Here is a 24,951-nt window from a genome sequence, read left to right as displayed (position 1 = left end):
GGTCTTTTTTGTAGTGTCTCTTGAGGACAACCAACAGGAAGGACCCACAATTCAGGTACAACATGCTCTGTGAATATCAATGGATAAGCTTCTTAGAAGAAACAAATTCGTCTGAGTCACTGAAAGCAGCGTTGGGTGACAAAGAAGGTAGAGAGGAAGAAACGAGAGTGACTGCTTTCTCCTTCGTAACATCTTACAACTTTAATTCCAGACTTTAAGATATGTTTAATGATCTCATTAAAGATCAGTTTCACCATAAAAGTAATAATTTGAGGTGATGGGTGGAGGAGGAGAGGTGGAGGAGAAAATTCAAATTTGCAAACTATGGTGTTTCATTCCAGTGGAATCTTGTCAAAGTTTTCTCACTGAAAAGAAATTCAGGCAAAGCTCTTTGTGTGGTACAATTATAAAGAGAAGGTAGAGAGTTCCCAAGGAATTTTACTAATGAAAATAGACATATGTTGTGCTCTAGCAAACTACTACATCATTTGCTGATATGCTTTCTTTCCAAAAGCCAATAGAAGCCACTGGATAAATGAATTGTAGCTGCTTAGCAATTACATGCCCAACTTTCTGACACAGGTACAGGGAGCTGCATGCTACTCAGGTTCTCATTCCAGAAAGTGGTCTGTCTCTCTCTCTCTCTCTCTCTCTCTCTCTCTCTCTCTGTCTCCTAGGTGATGTCCTAGGCTTATGATAAGCTTGCAATGGTGGGTTGGAAACAGAAGTACTTTTCCTTTCCTCTCATGTCAGAAGGATAGTCCTGTCTGTGTCCCTCCACCTTTTCAAAGCTAACCTCTCACTCTATGACCTGGATCGTATCCAACTGACTCCTGAACATCTACTCCTGCTACCATCCATATCCATCCAACTATTTCCCTTCTCTGAGGTCTTAAATCCTTTTTTCCCCTTTTGTCAACAATATCTATCTCTTCCTCTGCTTCTTCTTCCTGCTGAAGCTAGCAGCCTATGTCTGTTACCATAAAACTACTTAAAAGAGTTGTTTATATTGGCATCTCTATTTTCTGAATATGTATTCTTTGGATTCCCTTGTAATTTGTCTTCTGCACTTACCATGTATAGCACTCATCTATTCTCAGTAGGATTAGTAACTTCTTATCATCACGATGGCCACAGATAATGAAATTGGGTAGCTTATTTTCACTCCTCATCCTATTTGATTTTTCTTTACCATCTTTATACACTTTCATGGAAGAGTTGATCACTTCTACCCTCATAGTTCCCATTCTCAGATATAATAATGAAAATCCTGACCAGCTCTCTTTCATTGGCTTGGTATCTCCAATGAGGTATTTCCAGACTCCTCAAATTTATTATCTTCAAACTAAACTTACTAACAAAAAACTGGAAGAGGATATATCCTCAACTTAATAAAAGATGCCTATTGGAAACTAACAGCTAATATCAAACTTAATGGTGGAACCCTGGGAACAAATATAAGACAAGCATGCCTGCTCTTATTGTTATTATTACTAATATTCAACCTTGTTTTGGAAGTTCTAGCCAAAGCAATAAGATAAGAAATATGCATATTGGAAAGAAAGAGGCAAAGTGTCATTGTTTGTTAATGATGTAATTGTCATCTGATAAATTTAAGAGAATCAACTATAAACCTATATAAACTAACCCTATTCAACAATGTGGCAAATTGTAAAATTCAGTAAATAATGAAAAACATCAATAGCTTTCCCATATGCCAGCAATAATCGGTTAGAAAAAACAATAGTAATATCCCATTCACAGTGGGAATTAGAGGATATAATTATTAAAAATATATTTAATAAAAACTTCATGGTATCTATATGGTGAAAACATTTTACAGTGAAACATAAAAGAAGATTTAAATAGATACAAAGTCATGTTTACAGCTAAATGGAAAGATATACAATTATAAACCTACTAACTTCAGCTGAAGTAATCTATAAACCTGACACAATTATGCTAAAATTTCCAAGGTTCTTTGGGGTGGGGGTAGAATTTAATGTAATGATTCTAAAGTTGATCTGAAAAATAAAAACAGGAGATGAGCTAGAAATTTTGGAGGGGAAAGTGAATAAGGAGGATTTGGTCTAGCAGATATTAAAATATCTACAGCTATGTAGTTAAAACAATGAGGTTGTGGTTTGAAATGGGGAGATTAATGGAACCAAATAATATGAAAAAATACATTTGAATATATAAAAGAATTTATGTGTGAATATATAAAAGAACTTAATGTGGAACTTCAAATCAATAGGAAAATGTGGCCACTAAAAAATAAATACGTGGAGATCAGTAGCTACTGGAGAGAAGATGAAATTAAAGTCCTATCTTTTGTCTTTACAAGAACATGTCAAAGCAAAAAGTTAAGTTAAAGTGCCCGTGTGTGTGTGTGTGCGTGTGTGTGTGTGTGTGTGTGTGTGTGTGTGCGTGTGCGTGTGTGTGTTTTAAAGCTGGGTGGTACGTGCAAGGTAAATAATATGGAATTTTCTAAAGGTTTAAGATATATCATAATTTAGAAGAAAAGCAGGGATGCCTGGGTGGCTCAGTTGGTTAACTGTCCAACTTCAACTCAGGTTGTGATCTCACTGCTCATGAGTTTGAGCCCCTTGTTGGGCTGTGTGCTGACAGCTCAGAGCCTGGAGCCTGCTTCGGCTTCTGTGTCTCCCTGTTTCTGCCCCTAGTGGGGCAAGAGCCCCACTTGCACTCTGTCTCCCTTACTTTCCCTCTCTAAAAAATAAACATTTAAAAAAAATTTAGAGTGAAAAACAGTTTTCATCAAGCCGGAGATTTACAGATTAGCTTAAGATGCAAAATTTATACAATAAAAGAAACAATGCAAACAAATTGGAAAACTATGCATTTAGCATGAAGGACAAAAATTTGAAATACATAAGTAGTGCTTAAACATAGTATGAAATGGTGAACACCCCAAAAGAAAACACTAGAACTGGCTTAGGCAATTTGGTAAAGAATGTTAATAAAATAATACATATGAAATTTTTTTCACTTTCTTTAATAGAGGTCTGAAAATAAAAACAATGATATGTCATTTTTATCAGTTATATTGATAAATATTTTTTAAGAACTAATAATTCCCAGTGTCAGGTAGAGTATAGGGGAAATGCCCTTCATGTCCACTATTAGTGTGAGGATAAACTTACACACTACACCCTGAGGGCAGTGTAGCGATACTTTTCAAGAGTTATGAAATGATCACAGTTGTAGAGAATTTTATTCTATGGAAATATTCATGAATGTGAACTAAAGATACATGTATAAGGATGCTCAATGACAGTTTGGTTTTATTTTTCTTAAAAGGAAAATTAATAGGGGACCAATTTCATTTTAGGAAGGTAACTGATTTAACCTGTATATATTCAAAGGTCTGACTGCTTTGTACACAATGGGTTGTCAGGAAACAAGAATGGAATCAGACCAGTTAGGCATTGAAAATCGCAAATATCTTAGTCAACAGGTTGATTTTTTACTTGTGACTTTTCAATATCTACATACATGGTGTAAAGGCTTTCATTTGCACTCTTTTCCTCAGTCCTTCAAATGACTTCAAAAGTCTGTGAGCCCTTTGAAGAGTTCTATTTTGTATACTAGCATCTAATATACCTTAAACATAACATGCATTTAATAATCAATGTTTGTCATATAAATAAACATCTGTTATAGCAGTTGCTGTATTGTGTTTATCTGATTAAATGTCTGTGTTTCTCACTAAACTGTCTGTCTCTGAGAGCAAGTTTCAATGATACCCTCCTCCTTACAACCTTATCACAAAGCACAGCACCAGCTACATAACAGACATTCAACAAATGTTTGTTGAATGAATCAATGAAATAGGAACCCAATTTATTTCTCCTAACATGGACTCTTTATATCTATGTTCCAAAACACTAGTCTAAAAATGAAGCTATGTAAAAGTAGGTCTTGGGGTATGGGCTTTAACTTGGGTGAAATCTACCAATAATTCAGCGGGTCCTACTGAAAGCAGGAGAAGGGAGAAAAAGTAAAAAAAGAAGGAAGAATTGTATATATTAGCAATTTATTAGATTTTCAGGCACAGAAATAAGTGAGCTTGTGATCCACTCAATAGAAGTCATGCAGAAAAAAAGCCGTGAGATAGTGGTCCTTTGCAAGGAGGTGGCAGGGCAGTATTCTTTCACGTCTTTTATTTCCCCACCTCCTCCTTCTTCTAAGAACCTATCCTTCAACATCTTAGAACCTTTATCAGTAGCCTAATGAAGTTCACAGTGGCATTTCCTGCTACAATCCTGGCGGAATCTGCAAATACCAGTTCCACTGCTCAGATATATTGCAGTGGAGGTTCCCCACCACCCTCCCCCCCCCCCTTGGTAAGTTTTCCATTGTTGTTTATGCAAGAAAAGACACTAATGTGTTTTGGAGAAGATAAATCCGTTTGTCCACAAATAAAAAATTCCAAACCAAGAATCTCTAAACCAGGGTTTACGGTAGCCCCATGAGACTCAAGAGTCATTGAAGACTCCTTTATTGGTATGCTCTGGAGAGCAGAGTGGTTTAATCATATCCTTTCATGAAGGTTAATATTAAAACAGCAACATGTCACATTACTGGGTTGTATTTAGAAAAGGAAAGCCTCATAGACTTCTGGTTAAACATGGTAGATTGAACCTGTGTTTATCTCTGCTTCCTCTCCCAATCCTACAAAAGTAATGAGAATAAAAAAAATAATAATCAAAGGACAAAAAAGGTATAAACTTACAGGAGAAGGAAAATAGGTAAGAAGATGACAGTGGATGAGAAATGTCAACAAAGCTTTGAAAGAAAGTAAGCCATGGAAGAGTAATAATTGTCTTAGCAGAGCAGATGAAGCTGAAATAAGTTTCTGTAGAGGGATGAAAAGAAAGCTGACTCTCCTTGCAGAATCCTAAAAAGGCTAAAAAGAGGAGGATTGGTTGAAGGTTTGTGGAAGGAGCACGTAGAGCTCTCTCTTCCCTTCTTCATCCCGCAAAGCCAGGAGACAACTCTTGCTTCATTTCTGCAGGAGATGGAAAGTTTATTTCAGGGAGTATTTAAGCTGAAGTGGGTCTAGCCTCAGAGGTGCTGGACCTGAGTATGAAACAGGAACATCAGGAAAAAGTTTGATCTGGGGGCAAGCTCAACAGTGTTGCCCCCAGACCATATTTCCCACCAGGCTTCCGGATTTCTTTCAGCCAGGATTATATCCTTCAGGCAAGGGATTAGAGGTTTCTCTAGAGAAAGCCAACAGCACTCAAAAGGAGATCTACCACTTGGGAGTCCCCCAACATAAACACTTGTTCCCTGTCCCTCTCTACACTAGGATAAACCCAGCCAATCAATTTTTTAGTGCCTCACTCGTGAACCCAGGAAGACGAAGAACGTAACACATTTGGGAAAACTGGATGGCAGGGACTGAAATGAGCTGCTAAAAAAGAACTCCAAGAACATATAAACAATCTAAGGAGCAAAAGGAAAAGTTTACAAAGAAATAATAAGGTAAAGTATTGTATCTATGAAACAAAAACAGACTACTATGTAAATATAGACAAGTCAAACACTAGAATGCCACATTATCAGAATTTTTTTAAAAAATCCAATCAGATGGCAGAAAGATAAAATCAAGGAAATTTTCTTTAAAGCAAAATGAAAACAGAAAAGAAAAGAAAATTAGAGACTATAACCAGGAGGGTCCAACTTCTAATTAATGTTTCTAAAGGAGAGAAAAAGAAAACAGAGCTAAAAAAATTATCAGGGAAATATTTCAAGAAAATTTCCCAGAACTAAAAACCCAAAACTTTGATAAATTAAGAGGTTCCAGGCATGTGCCCTGCTCAACGAATGCAGATGGACACACGTTAAGGCACATCTTTGTGAAATTACAAAACAATGGAAACAAAGAGAAAATTCCAGAAGTTTCTACAAGGGGAATAACAAGTTATACAAAGCGACAGGAACCAGAATGGCACCCATCTTCTCTATGGCAGCATGGGTGAGTTAGAAGACAACAGGACAGGGCATTAAACAGTCTGAGATAAAGTTATTTTAAAACTAAAGTTCTATACCCCAAATATCAATCAAGTTTGAGAAAGGAATAAAGATATTTTCAGATATTTAATTCTCAAAACATCCACCTCTCAATACATGTTTTCTGAGGCTGCTACCAGTAAAGTGCCCTAACAAGATGAGGGAGTAAATTGAGAAAAGATGGCATAAAATCCAGGAAAAGTGACCAAAACCAGAGAAGAGGTAAAGAGTATTCTCAAGATGACATCCAAAATCTGAGAACAAAAGAAAAGTGGCCTTGGAGAGGGCCTAAAAAAGCAGCCCACACTGAACTTGAAGTATATAGAGCTCCTGACAGACGCAACTGATACATTATCTGGTAGGTATGACCAGATGGAAAATTTAATTGGGAAGGTGTTAGAGCACATGGAAAGAATCACTGAGAAAACTTTTTTAAATTAAGCAAGTGAAAAAAAGCTTGTGTAAAGAAAGTAATGTAACTATGGAACACGTTTACTCAGCATAAAGATATAAACCTGAATAACAATTTAGGGAGGAGGGGACAGAGGAAGCAGGCAGGGGCTGACGTATAGGAGAGCTGAATCCTCACCCATTAAAATAGAAGCCCATAGATTAGGACTAAAATGGATAAATTGAGGCATTTATTTAGGAGTAGATAAACACCAGAAGAGACAGATAAATGAATAGAAAGGAGTTCTTTTTGGGGACTAGGATAAGGGATGGAAGGTGGATTGGGGAATTGTTAGTTGTATTTTAAGCCTTTTAGTATTATTTGACTTCTAGAAACTCTACACATTAGAAACAAAAATAAAAATTAATAAACAAAAGTCAGTCTCTGCTTAGTCTCTGTGCAAAATCCACAGATAGAAGGAAAGCAGGTAAAACTAGTTCTGGGCTGGGATGGAGGGGGCTAGTCCACACCCTCTCTTCTGACATCCATCTCTCTTCAGAGAACTGGATTTGGGCAGTCTGTGAACCCCTCTCCCCAACTTGTTCTTCTTTGTCAAGGAAGCCCTTAAGGAGGGAAGGTGGTCCTTGGGACTGGGTGGCCGTAGGGCACAGTGATTCCTGAACTCAGGGGAGTTTCAACTGACTCGTGAAAGCAGCTCTGAGTCCCAATGAAACCCTGTGTTCTTTCATTTTATCAGACGGTTCATCAAACTATTCCCACCCTGTGCTTGGTCCTTTGCCAGGATGTGGACAGAGCCTTTCTGTACCTTTTCTCTTTCCCATTTCCTCCTTACCAGCCTCACGCCTCTAACTCCAGAGTGTTGCTTTCCTTGCTATCTGAGGTCCACACAGGCTCTTTAACCTCTGCCATTTGGAGGCATGTCCAATACTCTCAATGGAAAGAATATATATCCACAGAAAGATGAATGAGTTATGACCAATGGATACACTCCTTTTATATATAAAACAATTTTATGGGTCACTGTGTTTCAAAGATAAACACCTCTGTTTACATCCCCACAAAATACAACACCAAAATGCAAAATGGCATATAAAAACATAATGCACATGTCATATGTGTGTTCCTTGGCACCTCACTGTGTTATATAAATACCATATCATCCTGCCCCCATAACCGCTATCAAGGATAGCACGCGTTTGCTCACTTCCACATAGGGAACCCGGACTAGAGCAGCCAGGACAGATGCTGTTTTTCCTTCCTGACAAACGGGCATGAAATAACAGACTGACATCTGCCTCTGGAGGTCATTCAAGTCAGCCTGCTACATGTCAGAATTCAAACTGCTCCATCCATCAACAGCAGACCCCAAATTAACGTAGCTTAGAAACTCTGCAGCAAGACAGTAACAGCCCAATTCAAAGTGTGACCTTCGAGGAATGGTGGGGTACGATGGAAAATTATTTCATGCCCCGCACCAAAGCCAACAATGCAGTTTGAAGAGATTTTCAGTTAAATTAATTTTAAAGAAAAATCCCCCAGGGTAGCAGTTTAACTCTTGGGGTCATGTAAAAGGAGTGCTAGGCGTAGAGATTGTGATATCTGAAAGCTTTGCCAGCACCTTTCATGAAAGAACTAAAAACACTATTTTAGGCAAAACAGTTTAAGACATTTGCACCATAGCATGTACTTGAAGTCTTTATCAGGAAGTCAAGAAATCATCATGAGATTTAGTTCTTCATAGAATTTTGGGGAACTAGCTATTAGTTAAAATTGTAAATGACATCAGTCCTTCAAGATTACGAATACAGGGGCGCCTGGGTGGCTCAGTTGGTTGGGCGTCCGATTTGAACTCAGGTCACGATTTCACCGTCTGTGAGTTCCAGCCCCGCGTCGGGCTCTGTGATGACAGCCCAGAGCCTGGAGCCTGTTTCCGATTCTGTGTCTCCCTCTCTCTCTCTGCCCCTCCCCTGCTCAAGATCTGTCTCTGTCTCTCTCAAAAATAAATAAACATTAAAAAAAAAAAAAAGATTATGAATACAAATGAATCCTCTTCTGGAGATTTTTTGTTTATAAAAAAAGTTTTTTTTAATATTTATTTATCTTCGAGAGACAGAGAGAGACAGAGCATGAGCAGGGAAGGGGCAGAGAGAGAGAGGGAGACACAGAATCTGAAACAGGCTCCAAGTTGTGAGCTGTCAGCACGAGCCTGATGCAGGGCTTGAACTCACGAACTGCAGAGATCATGCCCCGAGTGGAAGCCAGACACTCAACCAACTGAGCCACCCAGGCGCCCCTTTATTTTAAAAAATTGTTAATGTTTATTTATTTTTGAGAGGGGGGGAGGGGCAGAGAGAGAGAGAGGGAGACAAAGAATTGGAAGAAGGTTCCAGGCTCTGAGCTGTCAGCAAAGAGCCCAATGTAGAGCTCCAACTCACGAGCCGTAAGATCATGACCTGAGGTAAAGTCGAACGCTTAACAGACTAAGCCACCCAGGCCCCCTGGATATATTTTTAAGGGTAATGATTTCCCTCTTTTCAATCATAACAACATTTATAGCAGTACCCAAAGTTGACCACCCACTTAACAAATGAATTACCTACTGCTTTGGCTATGATGCAGAGCACAACACAATTGTTTAAATGCCATTTGTCCAAAGCCAGCATGCTTGAAACTAACCTTCTATGAAGGAGAAGTTACATTTTCTCCCTTCAGAAAACTGTTTCAAAATTCAATCTGAAAAGCTGTCCTAATGCTCTTTCCCAGCAATTCCAACGTTTCCATTAACTTGGGGTGCAGGCAAGTTGAAGGGGTGTTTTCTGTTTACAGGGTGCTCCTGCTCCCATAGTCCTGTCTCCCTGTTCATTCCTCCATCACCTCTTTTCCATCTTTCACCTTCCCTGGTTTTCCCTCACAAGCTGTGTCCCATCTCCCTCTCCTCGCTTCACCTACATACGTCTTGAAAGTATTATCCACTTCAGCTCCCACCAAATTGTCTACTCAGAAGTGTTGTTGCCATCTGGCTTCCAACCATACCTCACCGAAAATAATCTCTTAGTGACCAAATCCAATGGCTGCTGTTGGACCTAAGGTTAATTGACCTTTCTACAGGTTGGACCACACCTCTAATCTACCCACTCTGTTCTTTCTTAAGACTCATCCACATTCCTGTTCTGCTTGCTCCTTTACCTGGCTGGTTCCTGAGTTCTGGTTCAATTCCATTCTCTCTCAGTCTACACACCCTCTCTTGGTTAAGGCAGTTAAAACTGCAAACAAGTGTTGATAACTCCCAAAGCTTCTTTGCCTTGTTCTAAGTTTACAGCATATTCCCACCCACTTTGCTACAGTAAACCTAACACATCTTCCAGCCTGCATGCAATTCCCCTCCGTTTCTCTAGCACCAATCAGTGGCAAGGGACACACACAGTTCCCTAGAGAGGACATATCCTTCCACATCTCTGTGACTTTATGTGCATTACTCCTTCTGACCATCTCTGTGAAGTGCCTTAATTTTCCCAAGTAGTTAAAGGTGTTCCACAGCACCTCACAGCACCTCACTCTATGACAGAGTGTTTCCCATGCCACCGGAAGTAGTGCTGACATGAGCCACAATCTATTTAATGTTGTTCTTCAAAGAACCTACAGCAGGGCTTGGCATGAAGTCCTGTTTGATAAAGAAATGGGTGGACTGGGGATAGAATATTGCTGCATACCTGACTTCCTTGGCATGGTAAGTCAGTTGACCACAGTTTGGGGGAAGTAGGGGTGGGGAGCAGGGTTTGTTCAATCTGCCTCAGTGGCTCATATGGCTAAGACGATGGATTTTAGTAAAGCTCCCACATTCTTCTGGGAAAGCAAGTGAATAGGAAGGATTTTACTGCTAAAATCCTTGTATTTTTGTATTCACAATAAATACAAATGTTTTCCTGGGGGTTCCAAATGTAGCATTTAAATAACCATCTTTAGCCATCAACATTGATTCTAAGCACTTATATCTTTTACCTCATTCGCACTCAATAAGTACATGCTGATAATAGAATGTATACGCATGTTAGGTTTTAATTTATTTATAAAAATAAGTAATATGGCTAGTATACAAAGCACTTATAATGATGCTATGAGAATATTTACATGGAAATTTTTTTTACTACAGAAAAACATTTTTAAACATTAAAAATTTGGTTCAATTCTGGGGCACCTGGGTGGCTCAGTCGGTTAGGCGTCCGGCTTCGGTTCAGGTCATGATCTCACAGTCTGTGAGTTCCAGCCCCGTGTCGGGCTCTGTGCCCACAACTCAGAGACTGAGGCTGCTTCGAATTCTGTGTCTCCCTCTTTCTCTGCCCCTTCCCCACTCACACTCTGTCTCTCTCTCAAAATAAAATAAAAAACATTAAAAAAAATTTTTTTTTTAATTTGGTTCAATTCTATAGTATGTAAAAACAAGGTGGTTTAATGTGATCATCCTTCAGGTGTCTTCCCATCTGACCTTGTGGTCCCATAATCTCGTTCCTCCATCTCCTAATCTTGCCAGCTTTGAAGGGATGGCCATACTTTAGCCTCTGCATAAGAAATTCTAACTCATTTTTTTCAAGCCCCAAACCAGTAATTCGCAGTGTTGTGCATGTGAGGAAATAAGCATTCTCATGCAACACTGATAAAAGTTTGAAAATGGACATAATCTCTCGAATGGGTAATTTTGAAGAAGTGTCAAAGGACTACCAATAGCCAAAATTTCATGCCTAAATGTTCTTCTGAAAAAATGAACTAGTGAAAAAAAGTGGTATTCATTGTTATATTATTATAGTAAAAAAGATAATAATAAGAAGAAAATGGATAAACTTCCAAAATTAGGTGACCTGTTAGAGAAAGTATGGTGTGTCATTACAATGGAATGCTATTAGGAAATTTTAAATAATGTTGTGTACATATACTGGCACATCTTTGTAGAATCAAAACTGAAATTACAAACTAATTAGGAATGAGACATTTAGGGTACCCACATCAAAATCTAAGAGATGTGGCCAGTGGTTCACAGCTCAAAATTTATAGTTTATACGGTATCTGACAGAAAATAAGAAAGAAGAAGTTAACTGAAAATTTAAAAAGCTAGGTAAAGAAAGCAAATTCAAAGAAAACAGAGATGTGTAAACAAGAAAACAAAAATACATTAAATGTGATATACTAAATTACAAGATGTAGGAAAGAGACAGTTATCTGGCAAAAAGGAAGAGATGTAATCAGTTTTAGGAAATAGAAAAGGGACCTATTTACACGTATGCAGGAGCCAAAATGTGAGGATACTTGAAAGCAGATAGTTGTGCAAATGTGTACTGATAAATTTCAAAATCTAAGTGAAATGGATGATTTTCTAGAAAAACAAATTTCCAAAGTGGCTCAAAAAAAAAAAATTACACAAAAAATCTGAATACACAATAACTGTGTGAGAAACTGAAAAAGTTGTGTAAGATGGGCACCCCAAGTGCCTCAGGCTCAGCTAGTTGTTTTAAGTGAGCTCATCCCAGGGGAACCATTTAATTTATCGCCTAAACCAGGCACTTTGGAGAGTGAGAGACAGTGTTATTAATAATTAAGCTAGGACAATATGAGACAGAAGAACTGTTTCAGGCAAATCAGGACAAATGGCTGTACTGTACCAACTTTCAAAGGATAAGTAATTCCAAAGTTATGAAAACTGCATCAAAGTTTAGAAAAAGATTAAAGGTTTTCCAGTTCACAGTCAAGAAAAGTAGAAGAGAAAGAAAAGAAAAAAAAAAGGTGGGTAGGGGAGAAAATTCTAGGTCTAGTGATGCCCGTCTCTAAATAAACAAAACATGTATATTATATACACTGCTAAAGGGCACTTATAAATCAATGGGAACAAACAACACAATAGAAAGATAGTCAAAAAGTACAAACTTAGTTTATAAAAAATGAATATAAATGAAAAATAAACATGAAAAATGTGTTCCAACTTACTAGTAATGACTGAAACACAAATAAAAATAATGGATCCTAACTAGACCTGAAGGGCGATCGCTCTCATCCTCTAAAATCACTTCCACCCTTGGGATGGGTAACTTTGTCATTCAACATATCCTAATTTTCAAAAGTTTAACGGAAATAAAGACCACTTCTCCAGGACTTTTAAGTAGTATGTTGAAATGTCACTTACCAAACTGAGGGTTGATGGGGGGTGGGAGGAAGGGGAGGGTGGGTGATGGGTATTGAGGAAGGCACCTGTTGGGATGAGTACTGGGTGTTGTATGGAAACCAATTTGACAATAAATTTCATATTTAAAAAAATAAAAAATAAAAAGCAAAAAAAAAAGAAATGTCACTTACATGCAAATATCTTTACATTTGGACATCACGGCTTTCATTTTCAATGTTATATGCTTTGAAATAACTACTATACTTAGAAGAAAAAGATCAACAGGAATAAAATCACAATAGCCCTTTACCACTTGGGACAGTGCTTTCTGTGTTAACATCATAACTGAATCTGCTTCAGAGAGAACAAGGGCTCTCTTTACAACGATGTTCCCTCAGTAAGTAATGACCTGCTGCATAATATTAGAAAATAGGAAAATAAGTCATATTACCCCCCCCCCCCCCCCAAAGCAAAGCTTGCAGTATCTTAGAAAAGGCCTCTGGTCTGATTTCCTGTTGTTTTCTGGCTTTGGTCTCAATCTAAACTGTTCTATACTCAACACGTAATCATCACTGAAGCATGTGATACCATGCAAAACCTAGCTGTAAAACAGAATGCATGCATGATTCCCCTCTAGAATATAAATGTAAATATAGAGTGTATGTGTACGCATAGAGTTTGGAAGGGTTTCCAAGAGATTGTCTTTAACTGGGTATGATTAAAAGTATCTTCTGTTTTCTTGGTTTTGCTCATTTATGTATTTTGATTTCCCATGATGAGTATGTATGTGTTTTATACTAAGAAAGAGTCTTAATAAACTTGTTTTTATTTTAACTATGGACTTTAATAGTTACAAAGAGTTTGGGTTAGTAACTCTGGTATGATGTAGAGCTAGTTACACTCTTTATAACCTTTTTGAAACATAGATAACCTTTCTTAACTACTACTCAAATTTCTGGGGCCAGTGGCAGACAACTGGGCACACCTGGGGAATACTAGCCCATGCCTGCAGGGGCTATGAAGAAATAATTCACAAGAGGCCAAAGGCTAAAGAACACTGGCCCAATCAAAAAGGCAGTTAGAATAGTTTTGAACCTGGCAAGAGGAAATGTATGTATGAATTAAAACAGGTCGTGGGTCAAAGAGATCTGGCTTTGAGTTACAGCTCTCTCACTTAAAAAAAAATCATGTGATGATAAGCAACTTACTTATCTATGCCTAAGTTTACTTATCTTTAAAATGAAGAAAACAATGATAATCACACCTTGCGAGGACTGAGTCCTACCAACTTGGAAATGAGATCTTAAAATGAGAGGCTCTGATGGTATATCCTCTGTCCTTGTCTCCAGACTTTCTCCCAGTGTCGAACAAGGTTTTTTTTTATTCACAACCTGAAGTGGTGGCTGAAATAAGAGTCTCTTTTTAAAAATTAGGTTTGAAACTTCACTTTCTGAGAATATGAAAGACTGAGCTGTTTGGATGAATTCTCCCATTGAAAATCATCACAAACAGTGTTGGACTTTTTTTTTTTATGGTAACTTCTTAAAATTATCAAAGATCTGATAAGGTAATAAAAAAATTAGTTCAAACTATCAGAGAAAGTGGAAACCCAGAGAGGGAAGCAGAGCACTCACATTTCTTCTGCCCTAAGGGTATTTTCCAAAACAGTGAACTTCTCCAAATTAAACTAGATTCCCTAAGGCTCACACCCTCAAAATAAGAGTAAGCCAGAAGTAAACCCACCCAGCCCTACTTCATTCCCAAGGGACTGAATTAAAGTGGTCTGGGCACTAGATAAAGCTGGAAGAAAAAATGACATTGAGAAAAAGCAAAAAGCTCTCCTCACTTGGATTTGCAGACTAAATTCACGTCAGCTAAGTAATCTAAAAACCCCTGATGCCCGGAATTTAATTTAGGGTGGTCATCAAGGTAATTTTCTTAGGTCTCTGGCTGAAGCAAACTCAAATGGAAGGAGCCACTTTTATCCTCAGTCTCAAATAATACTTGCAAATTGTTATTTTCAAAGACAACAAGCAGTTCAGATTTTTAAAAAACATCAGGTATATGAGGGGAAATGGCACCACACCAAGAAAAATGGAGACGGGCAAACGGAAAAAAATATTTTTTTTAACTGGAATTATCAGGCATGGATTATAAAATATCTATTTATCAAAGTTAAAAAAAATGAAGCTTGAAAATACATGCAAGAAACCATAAAAATATATCCTAAAAGATCTGATAAGGTACAAACTAGAATTTCCAGAAATAAAAATATTCAATAACTGAAATTAAAAACACAGTAAGTAAGTATAATGGGAGATAAGAAACAGCTGAAGAGAAAATAAGTAAATGGGAATTTCAGTCAGATGAAATTATCTAGGGTGCAGCACAGAGAGGAAAAAATGGAAAATACAGAAGAAAATTAAGAGTCATAGGATGCTGGAACGGGAAAGCCTAATATATTTGATGAGAGTTCACAATAGGAGTAAGAGATTGAGAAAGAGAAAACATTTGAAGAACAGCACCAGGAATTTTTCTAAAAGTAATGAAAAGATAGTCCATAGATTTAAGAAGCGATTCAGATCTCAAACTAAGTTACATTTAAAAAAGGAATAAAGCAACACACACTTAGAAACAAGATAGTGAAACTACAGAATACTCAAGATAAGATAAAGAGCCAAACAGCAGCCATAAAAAAAAAATACAAGGAGAAATTATATTCAATAGAACAGTAATTAGATGGACATCTGGCATCCCCATAGCAACAGTGGAAGCCAAAAGAAAGTAAAATAGTATCTTCATTACGGTGAAAGAAAATACTTGCAAAAATGAAAATCCATACTCATAGAAAATATCTTTTAAGAATGGAAACATAGGACAGACCCTCACCAAAAATTTGGTTTGGATGTTGAGACCAATGCCACAAGTATCACACCCACACACACAGTCACATACTCACACACTCACTCATTCACACTCACATCAAGAGGGATGAAAAGGGTTATTACTTATATAATTGAAGCTTTCTAGGGAGAACAGGGCAGGACTCCTGAGGTAGTCTAAAAATGGCCTACAGCAAGGAAAGAAGACTAGCACAGGGGCTCTTATTGTGGTTAAGGGGTGGGCCCAGGGTAAGGGTCCCAGATGCAGGAAAGGGCTTGTGTGGTTTGAATCTACCACTGGTACCAAAGGAGAGAGAATCTGGACTTTTTTATCAGCTTACTCAGATGTAGGGCAGAGGGGATGAGAAAGGGGTTGGGGCTTAAAGGCCATCAGCACTCAAACATCAAAAAATGGAGTCAGATTCCTTATTACAGAAAGAGAAGGAAGCAAAGACATTTTTTTGGCAAATAAAAACTGAGAAAGTTTGTAACCAGAATGTCTCCACTAAAAGAAATGATAATTTAAGAAAAGGCTGAAGTAATACCAAGACAAAGATATGAGATATGAGGACAAATATAAAGTCTAACAAAACGTTGATTTCAAAATCTAATATATGAAAAGGTGTACTATTTTATTAATAATCATGATTATACAGGGGTGCCTAGGTGGCTCAGTCAGTTGAGTGTCCAACTCTTGATTTAAACTCAAGTCATGATCCAATGTTCGTGGGACGGAGTTCGGCATCAGGCTCCATGAGCCTGCTGGGGATTCTCTCCCTCTGCCCCTCACCCCCACTCACACTCTCCCTCTTAAAAAAAAAAAATAATAATAATCATGGTTATACAAATAAAAACCACAAAGTGATAGCATTACTACTAAATTTGTTAAAATAAAAAATTCAGAGATCATCGGGGCACCTGGGTGGCTCAGTCCATTAAACATCCGACTTCAGCTCAGGTCACGATCTCACAGTCCGTGAGTTTGAGCCCCGCATAGGGCTCTGTACTGACAGCTCAGAGCCTAGAGCCTGCTTCAGATTCTGTGTCTCCCCCCTCTCTCTGTCCCTCCTCCGCTCATGCTCTCTCTCTCTCTCTGCTCTCAAAAATAAACAAACATTAAAAAATTTTTTTAAAAACCTCAGAGATCATCAAATATTGAAGAAGTTGGTGAATAATGTGAACTCTGAAACACTTCTAGTGAGATTGTAAATTTAAAAATCACTTCAAAAAAACCTTTTGACATTTAATAGTTTGAAGAAGTCATTATTTCTACTCCTAGGTATATGTGCTCTAAAAAAATACTCGCATATTTGCACCCAAATACATGTATCAAAATGTTTGTAGCAGCACTATTTTATAATATTCCAAACTGGAAGCAATACAAATATCCATCAAAAATAGAACAGATAGGGAGGGAAAAATGGTAGCAGAGTAAGAGGACCTTCCATGGCTCACCTCATCCCATGAACACAACTAGATAACTATCCTATAATCCTAAATACACCAGAAATCAACCTGAAGACTGACAGAACAAACTCCACAACTAAAGATAGAGAAGAGGCCACATCAAAAATAGGTAGGAAGCATAGAGACACAGCTTAGGAGGGAAACAGGTCATGGTTGCTGTGGTGTGGAGGGAGCTGTGGTTACAGAGAAAAGAGAGAGACAGACTAGCACACAGGGGAGCCCACATGGGGAAGACAAATCCCCAGAGCAATTGGCTTGGAAAGTGAGAGGGGCCAAATTTTGTGACTTCTTGCAACCAGTGGGGCTTAAATCCTGGAGTTTTAAAGCCCACTGGGCCTGGTTCTGGAAGAACTTGGAGGACCTGGGGCTGTTCTTGAAGAAAAAGCAGGGCAAACCGACCTCAGACATGCAGCATGGAATCAGTGATCTGAACAGCGCCTGGGGTACACAGTGGGGAGGTTAGTTGTTCATTTCGGAGCATGTCCCACAGAGCATCACAGAGAGATTCCTCCAGGAATAAAGGAACTGGCAAGAACCATTTCCTTCCCCTGTCCCTCAGCATAAGACAAGGCTACCTTCAGATACCAGCACAGCATCAACACTCATGACCTAATTAGCTTATACCAAGCCCCACCCAGCCACACTCCTAGGAAGAAGTGCCCTTCCCAGTCAAGCTTGCCTCACTCCCAGCTTGGCAGGCTCCCCCCACTAAAAGACTGTCCAAATTCCTGCCAACACCGTGTCTCCTAACCTGGGAGTTTTGCAAAACCTTGTTTCTGGAGGCAACAGTGACAGGCCTCATTTCATAAGAGGACATCATGTTAAAAGGTACCACATTCAGGCCAGGGACCAAATATTGCCCACAACAGTCAAAGAAAGCCTCTGCAGATGACTGGCCTGAAGGATAAAGTAGCCAGGACACAACAGCAGAGCATGAGCAGCACACATTCAAGACATTCCTGCGGGAACAAAGGACACTACACAGCAGGGAATTACAGAACCTCTTCTTCAAAAAGCCATGAGCCTCAAAAAGGGGGTGGCAGGGGGGCTCCTGGGTGGCTCAGGTAGTTAAGCATTTGACTTTGGCTCAGGTCATGATCTCACGGTTCATGAGTTCAAGCCCCGCGTTGGGATCTGTGCTGACACCTCAGAGCCTAGAGCCTGCTTCGTATCTGTGTCTCCCCCGTCTCTGCTCCTACCCTGCTCTCTCACTCTCTCTCACTATTGCTCTCAAAAATAAATAAACATTTAAGAAAAAGCCATTAGCCTCAAGAATAAAAAATGTAGCTGAGTTTCCTAACACAGAGAAACAGGCACAGGGACTTAGATAAAATGAGAAGAAAGAGAAATTTGTCCCAAAATGAAAGAACAGGACGAGGCCACAGCCAGAGAGCTAAACCAAACAGTGTAAGTACCACACCTGAAAGAGAATTTAAAGGAATGATCATAAGGATACTCACCGGACTTCAGAAAAGAGTGGAGGACATTAGTGATATCATTAACACAGAAATAAGAAATAACATAGCAGAGATAAAGGGCTCAATAAATGAAATGAGAAACATGCTTGATGGAATGAACAGCAGACTGGAAAAAGCAGAAGAGCAAACTGATAACCTAAAAGAGTAATGGAAAGAGTAATGAAGCTAAACAAAAGAGAGAAAAAGAATTGTGCAAAACGAGAATAGACTTAGGGAACACAGTTACTCCAACAAATGTAATAACATTCATATTATAGAAGTCCCAGAAAAAGAGAAAGGAATGGAGAGAATTTATTTGAATAAATAATAGCTGAGAATACCCCTAATCTGATGAAGGAAACAGATATCCAGATACAGAAGGCACCAAAAAATAAAAACAAAAATGAAAACAAAAAAAGAAAAAACAAAGTCAACAAAAGCAGATCCACACCCATATTGTAACTAAAATGGCATAATATAGCAATATAGAAAAAATATTCAAAGCAACCATACAAAAGAAGACAGTTACGCACAAAGGAAACCCCATTAGGATAACATTTGATTTTTCAGCAGAAACTTTCTAAGCCAGAAAGGAATGGCATGATATATTCAAAGTGCTCAATAGGAAAAACCTGCAGCCAAGAATACTCTATCCAGCAAGGCTATCATACAGGTGAGAAGAAGAGAAAAAGACTTTCAGAGACAAAAACTAAAGGAGTTCATGACTACTAAACCAGCCCTATGAAAAATATTAAAGCTGACTCTTTTAGTGGAAAGGAAAGACCAAAAATGACAGTATGAAGGTAGGAAACACAAAAGCAGTAAAAATAAATATTTCTGTAAAAAATCAGTCAAGGAACTCACAAAATAAAAGGATGCAAAATATGGCACTCCTTTCCTGATATTGAAACTGAGGGGATGGAGATACATTTAGCATGCAAATGGATTTTAAAAGAAAGCCAGAGTAGCAATACTTTTATCAGACAAAATAGACTTTAAAACAAAGACTGTAATAAAAGACAAAGGAGGACGCTATATAATAATAAAGGGGACAATCCAACATAAAGATGTTACAATTCTAAGTATTTATGCATCCAACATGGAATCATCCAAATACATAAAACAGTTAATAACAAACATAAAGGAATTAATGGATAATAATACAATAATAGTAGGGGACTTTATCACCCCATTTACATCAATGGACAAACCATCTAAATATAAAGTCAATAAGGAAACAATGGCTTTGAATGAAACTGGATTGGATGGATTTCACAGATATATTCAGAACATTCCATTCTCAAACAGTAGAACACACATTCCTTTCAAGTGCACATGGAACATTCTCCAGAATAGATCCTATATTAGGCCAAAAAACAAGCCACAACAAATTCAAGAAGATTGAAGTCATACTATGCATCTTTTCTGACCACAATGCTATGAAATGAGAAATCAACGGCAAGAAAAAATCTGGGAAGACCACAAATATATGGAGGTTAAATAACATACTACTAAAAAGTGAAGGGGTCAACTAGGAAATAAAAGGAGAAATTAAAAAGTACATGGGAACAAATGAAAATACAATGGTTCACAACTTTTGGGATGCAGCAAAAGTAGTTCTAAGAGGGAAGCTCATAGCAATAAAACCTTATGTTAAGAAGCAAGAAAAATCTCAAATCAACAACCTAACCTTCTGCCTAAAGGAGCTAGAAAATGAACAGCAAACAAAATCTAAAAACAGCAGAAGGAAGGAAATAATAAAGATGAGAGCATAAATAAATGATATAGAAAGTAAAAGAACAAAAGGACACATCAATGAAACCAGGAGCTGGTTCTCAGGAAAAAAATCAATAAAATTGATAACCCTCTAGCCAGAATTATTAAGAAAAAAGAGAAAAGACACAAATAAATAAAATCATAAATGAAAGGAGAAATAACAAAGAGTACATAAATACAAATACAGAAATTTTAAGAGAATATTATGCAAAACTATATGCCAACAAATTGGACAACCTAGAAGAAATGGATAAATTCCTGGAAACATATAACCTATCAAAACTGAAACAGGAAGAAAGAGAAAATGTGAACATACAGATTACCAGCAAAGAAAGTGAATGAGTAATCAAGAACCTCTGAACAAACAAAATCCAGGACCAGATGGCTTCACAGGTGAATTCTACCAAACATTTAAAGAAGAATTACTTAAAAACTGAAAACAAACGGAGGGTTGATGGGGGGTGGGAGGGAGGAGAGGGTGGGTGATGGGTACTGAAGAAGGCATCTTTTGGGATGAGCACTGGGTGTTGTATGGAAACCAATTTGACAACAAATTTCATATATTAAAAAAAATAAGAAGAAGAGTTAATACCTATTCTTCTCAAACTATTCCAAAAAACTACAAAAAGAAGGAAAACTTCCAAATTCATTCTAAGGCCCGCATTACCTCAATACCAAAACCAGATGAAGATCCCACACACACACAAAAAGAACCACAGGCCAGTATCTCTGAGAAACACAGATGCAAAACTCCTCAACAAAATGTTACCAAAGTGAATGCAACGATACATTAAAAAAAAAATCATTCACCACAATCAAGTGGGATTTATTCCTGGGTTGCAAAGGTGGTTCAATATTCTCAAATCAATCAACATGATACACCACATCAATAAGACAAAAGATAAGAACCATATGATCTTGTCAATCGATGCAGAAAAAGCATCTGACAAAATACAATATTCATTCATGATAAAAAACCTCAACGAAGTAGATTTAGAGGGAACATAACTCAACATAATAAAGGCCATATATGAAAGATCCATAGTGAACATCATTCTCAGTGAGGAAAAACTGAGAGCCTATCCCCTAAGGTCAAAAACAACACAAAGATGTCCACTCTCACCATTTTATTCAACATACTAGTGAAAGTCCTAGCCACAACAATCAGAAAACAAAAAGAAAATAAAAGGCAAATCCAAACTGGTAAGGAAGAAATTAAACTTTCATTATTTGCAGATGACATGATTATATAGAAAACCTGAAAAACTCCACCAAAAAACTGCTAGAAATGAAAAAGTAATTCGGTAAAGTGGCAGGAATAAAAGTCAACATATAGAAATCTGTTGCATTTCTATACTCAAACAACAATGCATCAGAAAGGGAAATTAAGAAAAGTAACCATTTATAATTGCACCCAAAATAATAATACCTAGGAATAAGCCTAACCAAAGAGGTGAAAGACCTGTACTCTGAAAACTATAAAACACCGATGAAAGACAGTGAAGAGGACATAAAGAAGTGCAAAGACATTCTATGTTTCTGCATTGGACGAACAATTGTTAAAATGTCTCAACTACCCAAAGTGATGTACACATTTAATGCAAGCCCTATCAAAATACCACCAGCATTTTTCACAGAGCTAGAACAAACAATCCTAAAATTTGTATGGAACCACAAAAGACCTCCAATAGTCAAAGGAATTTTGACAAAGAAAAGCAAAGCTGGAGCCATCACAATTCCAGACTTCAAGTTGTACTACAAAGCTGTAATATTAAAAACAGTATGGTACTGGCAGTGCCTAAGTGGCTTAGTTGGGTGAGGGTCCAACTTTAGCTCAGGTCATGATCTTATGTTTCATGGACTGGAACCCCACGTTGGGCTTTGTACTGACAGTGCTGAGCCTACTTCACATTCTGTCTTCCTCTCTGCCTCACCGCTGCTCATGTTCTCTCTCTCAAAAATAAACAAACATTGGGGCGCCTGGGTGGCGCAGTCGGTTAAGCGTCCGACTTCGGCCAGGTCACGATCTCGCAGTCCGTGAGTTCGAGCCCCGCGTCAGGCTCTGGGCTGATGGCTCAGAGCCTGGAGACTGTTTCTGATTCTGTGTCTCCCTCTCTCTCTGCCCCTCCCCCATTCATGCTCTGTCTCTCTCTGTCCCAAAAATAAATAAACATTGAAAAAAAATTTAAAAAAAAAATAAACAGACATTAAAAATAAATAAAAAATAAAAACAGTATGGTATTGGCACAAAAACAGACACAATGATCAATGTAACAGAATAGAAAACCCAGAAATAAACCCACAATTATATGGTCAATTAATCCTCAACAAAGCAGGAAAGAATATCCAATGGGAAGAAGACAGTCTCTTCAACAAATAATGTTGAAAACTGGAGATCAACATGCAAAAGAATGAAACTGGATAACTTTCTTGCACCATATACAAAAATAAATTCAAAATGGATTAAACACCTAAATGTGAGATCTGAAACCATAAAAATCCTAGAAGAAAACATAGGCAGTGACTTCTTTGACCTCAGCCGTAGCAATTTTTTTTCCTAGATCTATCTCCTGAGGCAAGAGAAATGAAAACAAAAATAAACTATTGGGACTACATCATAATAAAAAGCTTCTGCACAGCAAAGGAAACAATCAACAAAACTAAAAGGAAACCTATGGAATGGGAGAAGATATTTGCAAATGAAATATCTGATAAATGACTAGTATCCAAAATATATAAAGAACTTATACAACTCAACACACAAAAAACAAATAATCCAGTGGGAAAAAAATGAGCAAAAGACATGAACAGACATTTTCCCACAGAAGACATACAGATGGCCAACAGACACATGAAAAGATGCTCATCATCACTCATCGGGGAAATGCAAATCTCAGCTACAATGAGATATCACCTCACATCTGTCAGAATGGCTCAAATCAAAACACAAGCAACAAGCAATGGCAAGGATGTGGAGAAAAAGGAAACCCCCTGCACTGTTGGTGCGATACAAACTGGTGCAGCCACTGTGGAAGATAGTATGGAGTTTCCTCAGAAAGTTAAATCCAGAACTACCTTACAATCCAGTAATTTCACTGCGAGGTATTTACTCACAGAATACAAGAACACTAATACAAAGAAACACACGCCCCCCCCCCATATTTACAGCAGCATTATTTACGATAACCAAGTTGTGGAAGCAGCCCAAGTATCCGTTGATTGATGAATGGATAAAGAAGAGGTTATACATATATACATATAACCTATATGTATAAATATAAATATATGAATATTGTATATATATATATATATAAAATTATCAAAAAGAATGAAATCTTGACATTTGCAAGGATATGGATGGAACTAGAGTGTATTATGCTACGTGAAGTAAGTCAGTCAGAGAAAGACAAATTTCACATACGATTTCACTCATATGTGGAATTTAAGACACAAAACAAATAAGCAAAGGGAAAAAAAGAGAGAGACAAACCAAGAAACAGACTCTTAACTATAGAGAACACAATGTTACCAGAGGGGAGGTGGGTGAGGGGATGGGTGAGATAGGGGATGGGGATTAAGGAGTGCCCTTGCTGTGATGAGTACTGGGTGATTAAAATAAAAACTTAAAAAAAAAAGTATTTCTACCTTAAAAAAAAAAAAAAAAGAAGAAGAATAGATACATTTTAATATAATTATAGAATACTATGCAGTGATGGAAATGAAATAAATTATAGCTATGCAATCGCTAAAATCAGGGACTGGCAAACTATAGCCTCAAATATGGCCTGTTTTGTAAATAAAATTTGCTGCGATATATGTCCCTCATTCATCCATATACAGTCTGTGACTGCTTTCACACTACAACAGCAGAGCCACGTACTCTGCAGAAGAAACCATACAGCCTGCAAAGCCAAAAATGTTTACTATCTAGCCCTTTACAGAGTAAGATGCCTTTATTAAGACCATTGTCTTAAATGAATCTTGCAAGCATAATGTTGACCAAAAGAAACAAGTAGCAAAGAATATATAGTAAATTAGTCCACTTACATCAAGGAAAGAACCTGGCAAACTAAGTTATATTGCTCAAGGATGCATACATATGTGGCAAAATTTTAAAGCAATGCAAGGAAGTGATTATCTCAAAAATATGACCGGGCTTATAATGGGGCGCCTGGGTGGCGCAGTCGGTTAAGCGTCCGACTTCAGCCAGGTCACGATCTCGCGGTCCGGGAGTTCGAGCCCCGCGTCAGGCTCTGGGCTGATGGCTCAGAGCCTGGAGCCTGTTTCCGATTCTGTGTCTCCCTCTCTCTCTGCCCCTCCCCTGTTCATGCTCTGTCTCTCTCTGTCCCAAAAATAAATAAACGTTGAAAAAAAATTAAAAAAAAAAAAAAAAAAAAAATATGACCGGGCTTATCTTTGGGAAGGATGGAGAAGGTGTGCTTTGAAAGGACACCAGGAGGACATCAGGAGAGGTAACAGTGATCTGTTCCTTAATCTGGGTGGTAGATACATATGAATTTTATTTATCCACTGAAGTGAATATATAAAATATAATATGTGTCATGTGATTTTCTAAATCAATGTCAAATTTTATACTCAAAAAGGTAAAAACAAAAACAAACACAAAACAGAAAAGTACTGCTTCCATTATCTAGTTCATCATTTTTAAAACAAAATTTAAAGTAAAATACTCTATTTTCAAACTTAAATGTGAAAGGCTTAGTACTATATACATTTTTCAAAATAACAACTGACTTAAGCTCTGATTAC

The sequence above is a fragment of the Leopardus geoffroyi genome, chromosome E2, assembly GCF_018350155.1.
Source record: "Leopardus geoffroyi isolate Oge1 chromosome E2, O.geoffroyi_Oge1_pat1.0, whole genome shotgun sequence".
Lineage (NCBI taxonomy): Eukaryota > Metazoa > Chordata > Mammalia > Carnivora > Felidae > Leopardus > Leopardus geoffroyi.
The sequence above is the reverse complement of the archived record's forward strand: the minus strand, read 5'-3'. Positions refer to the sequence as shown.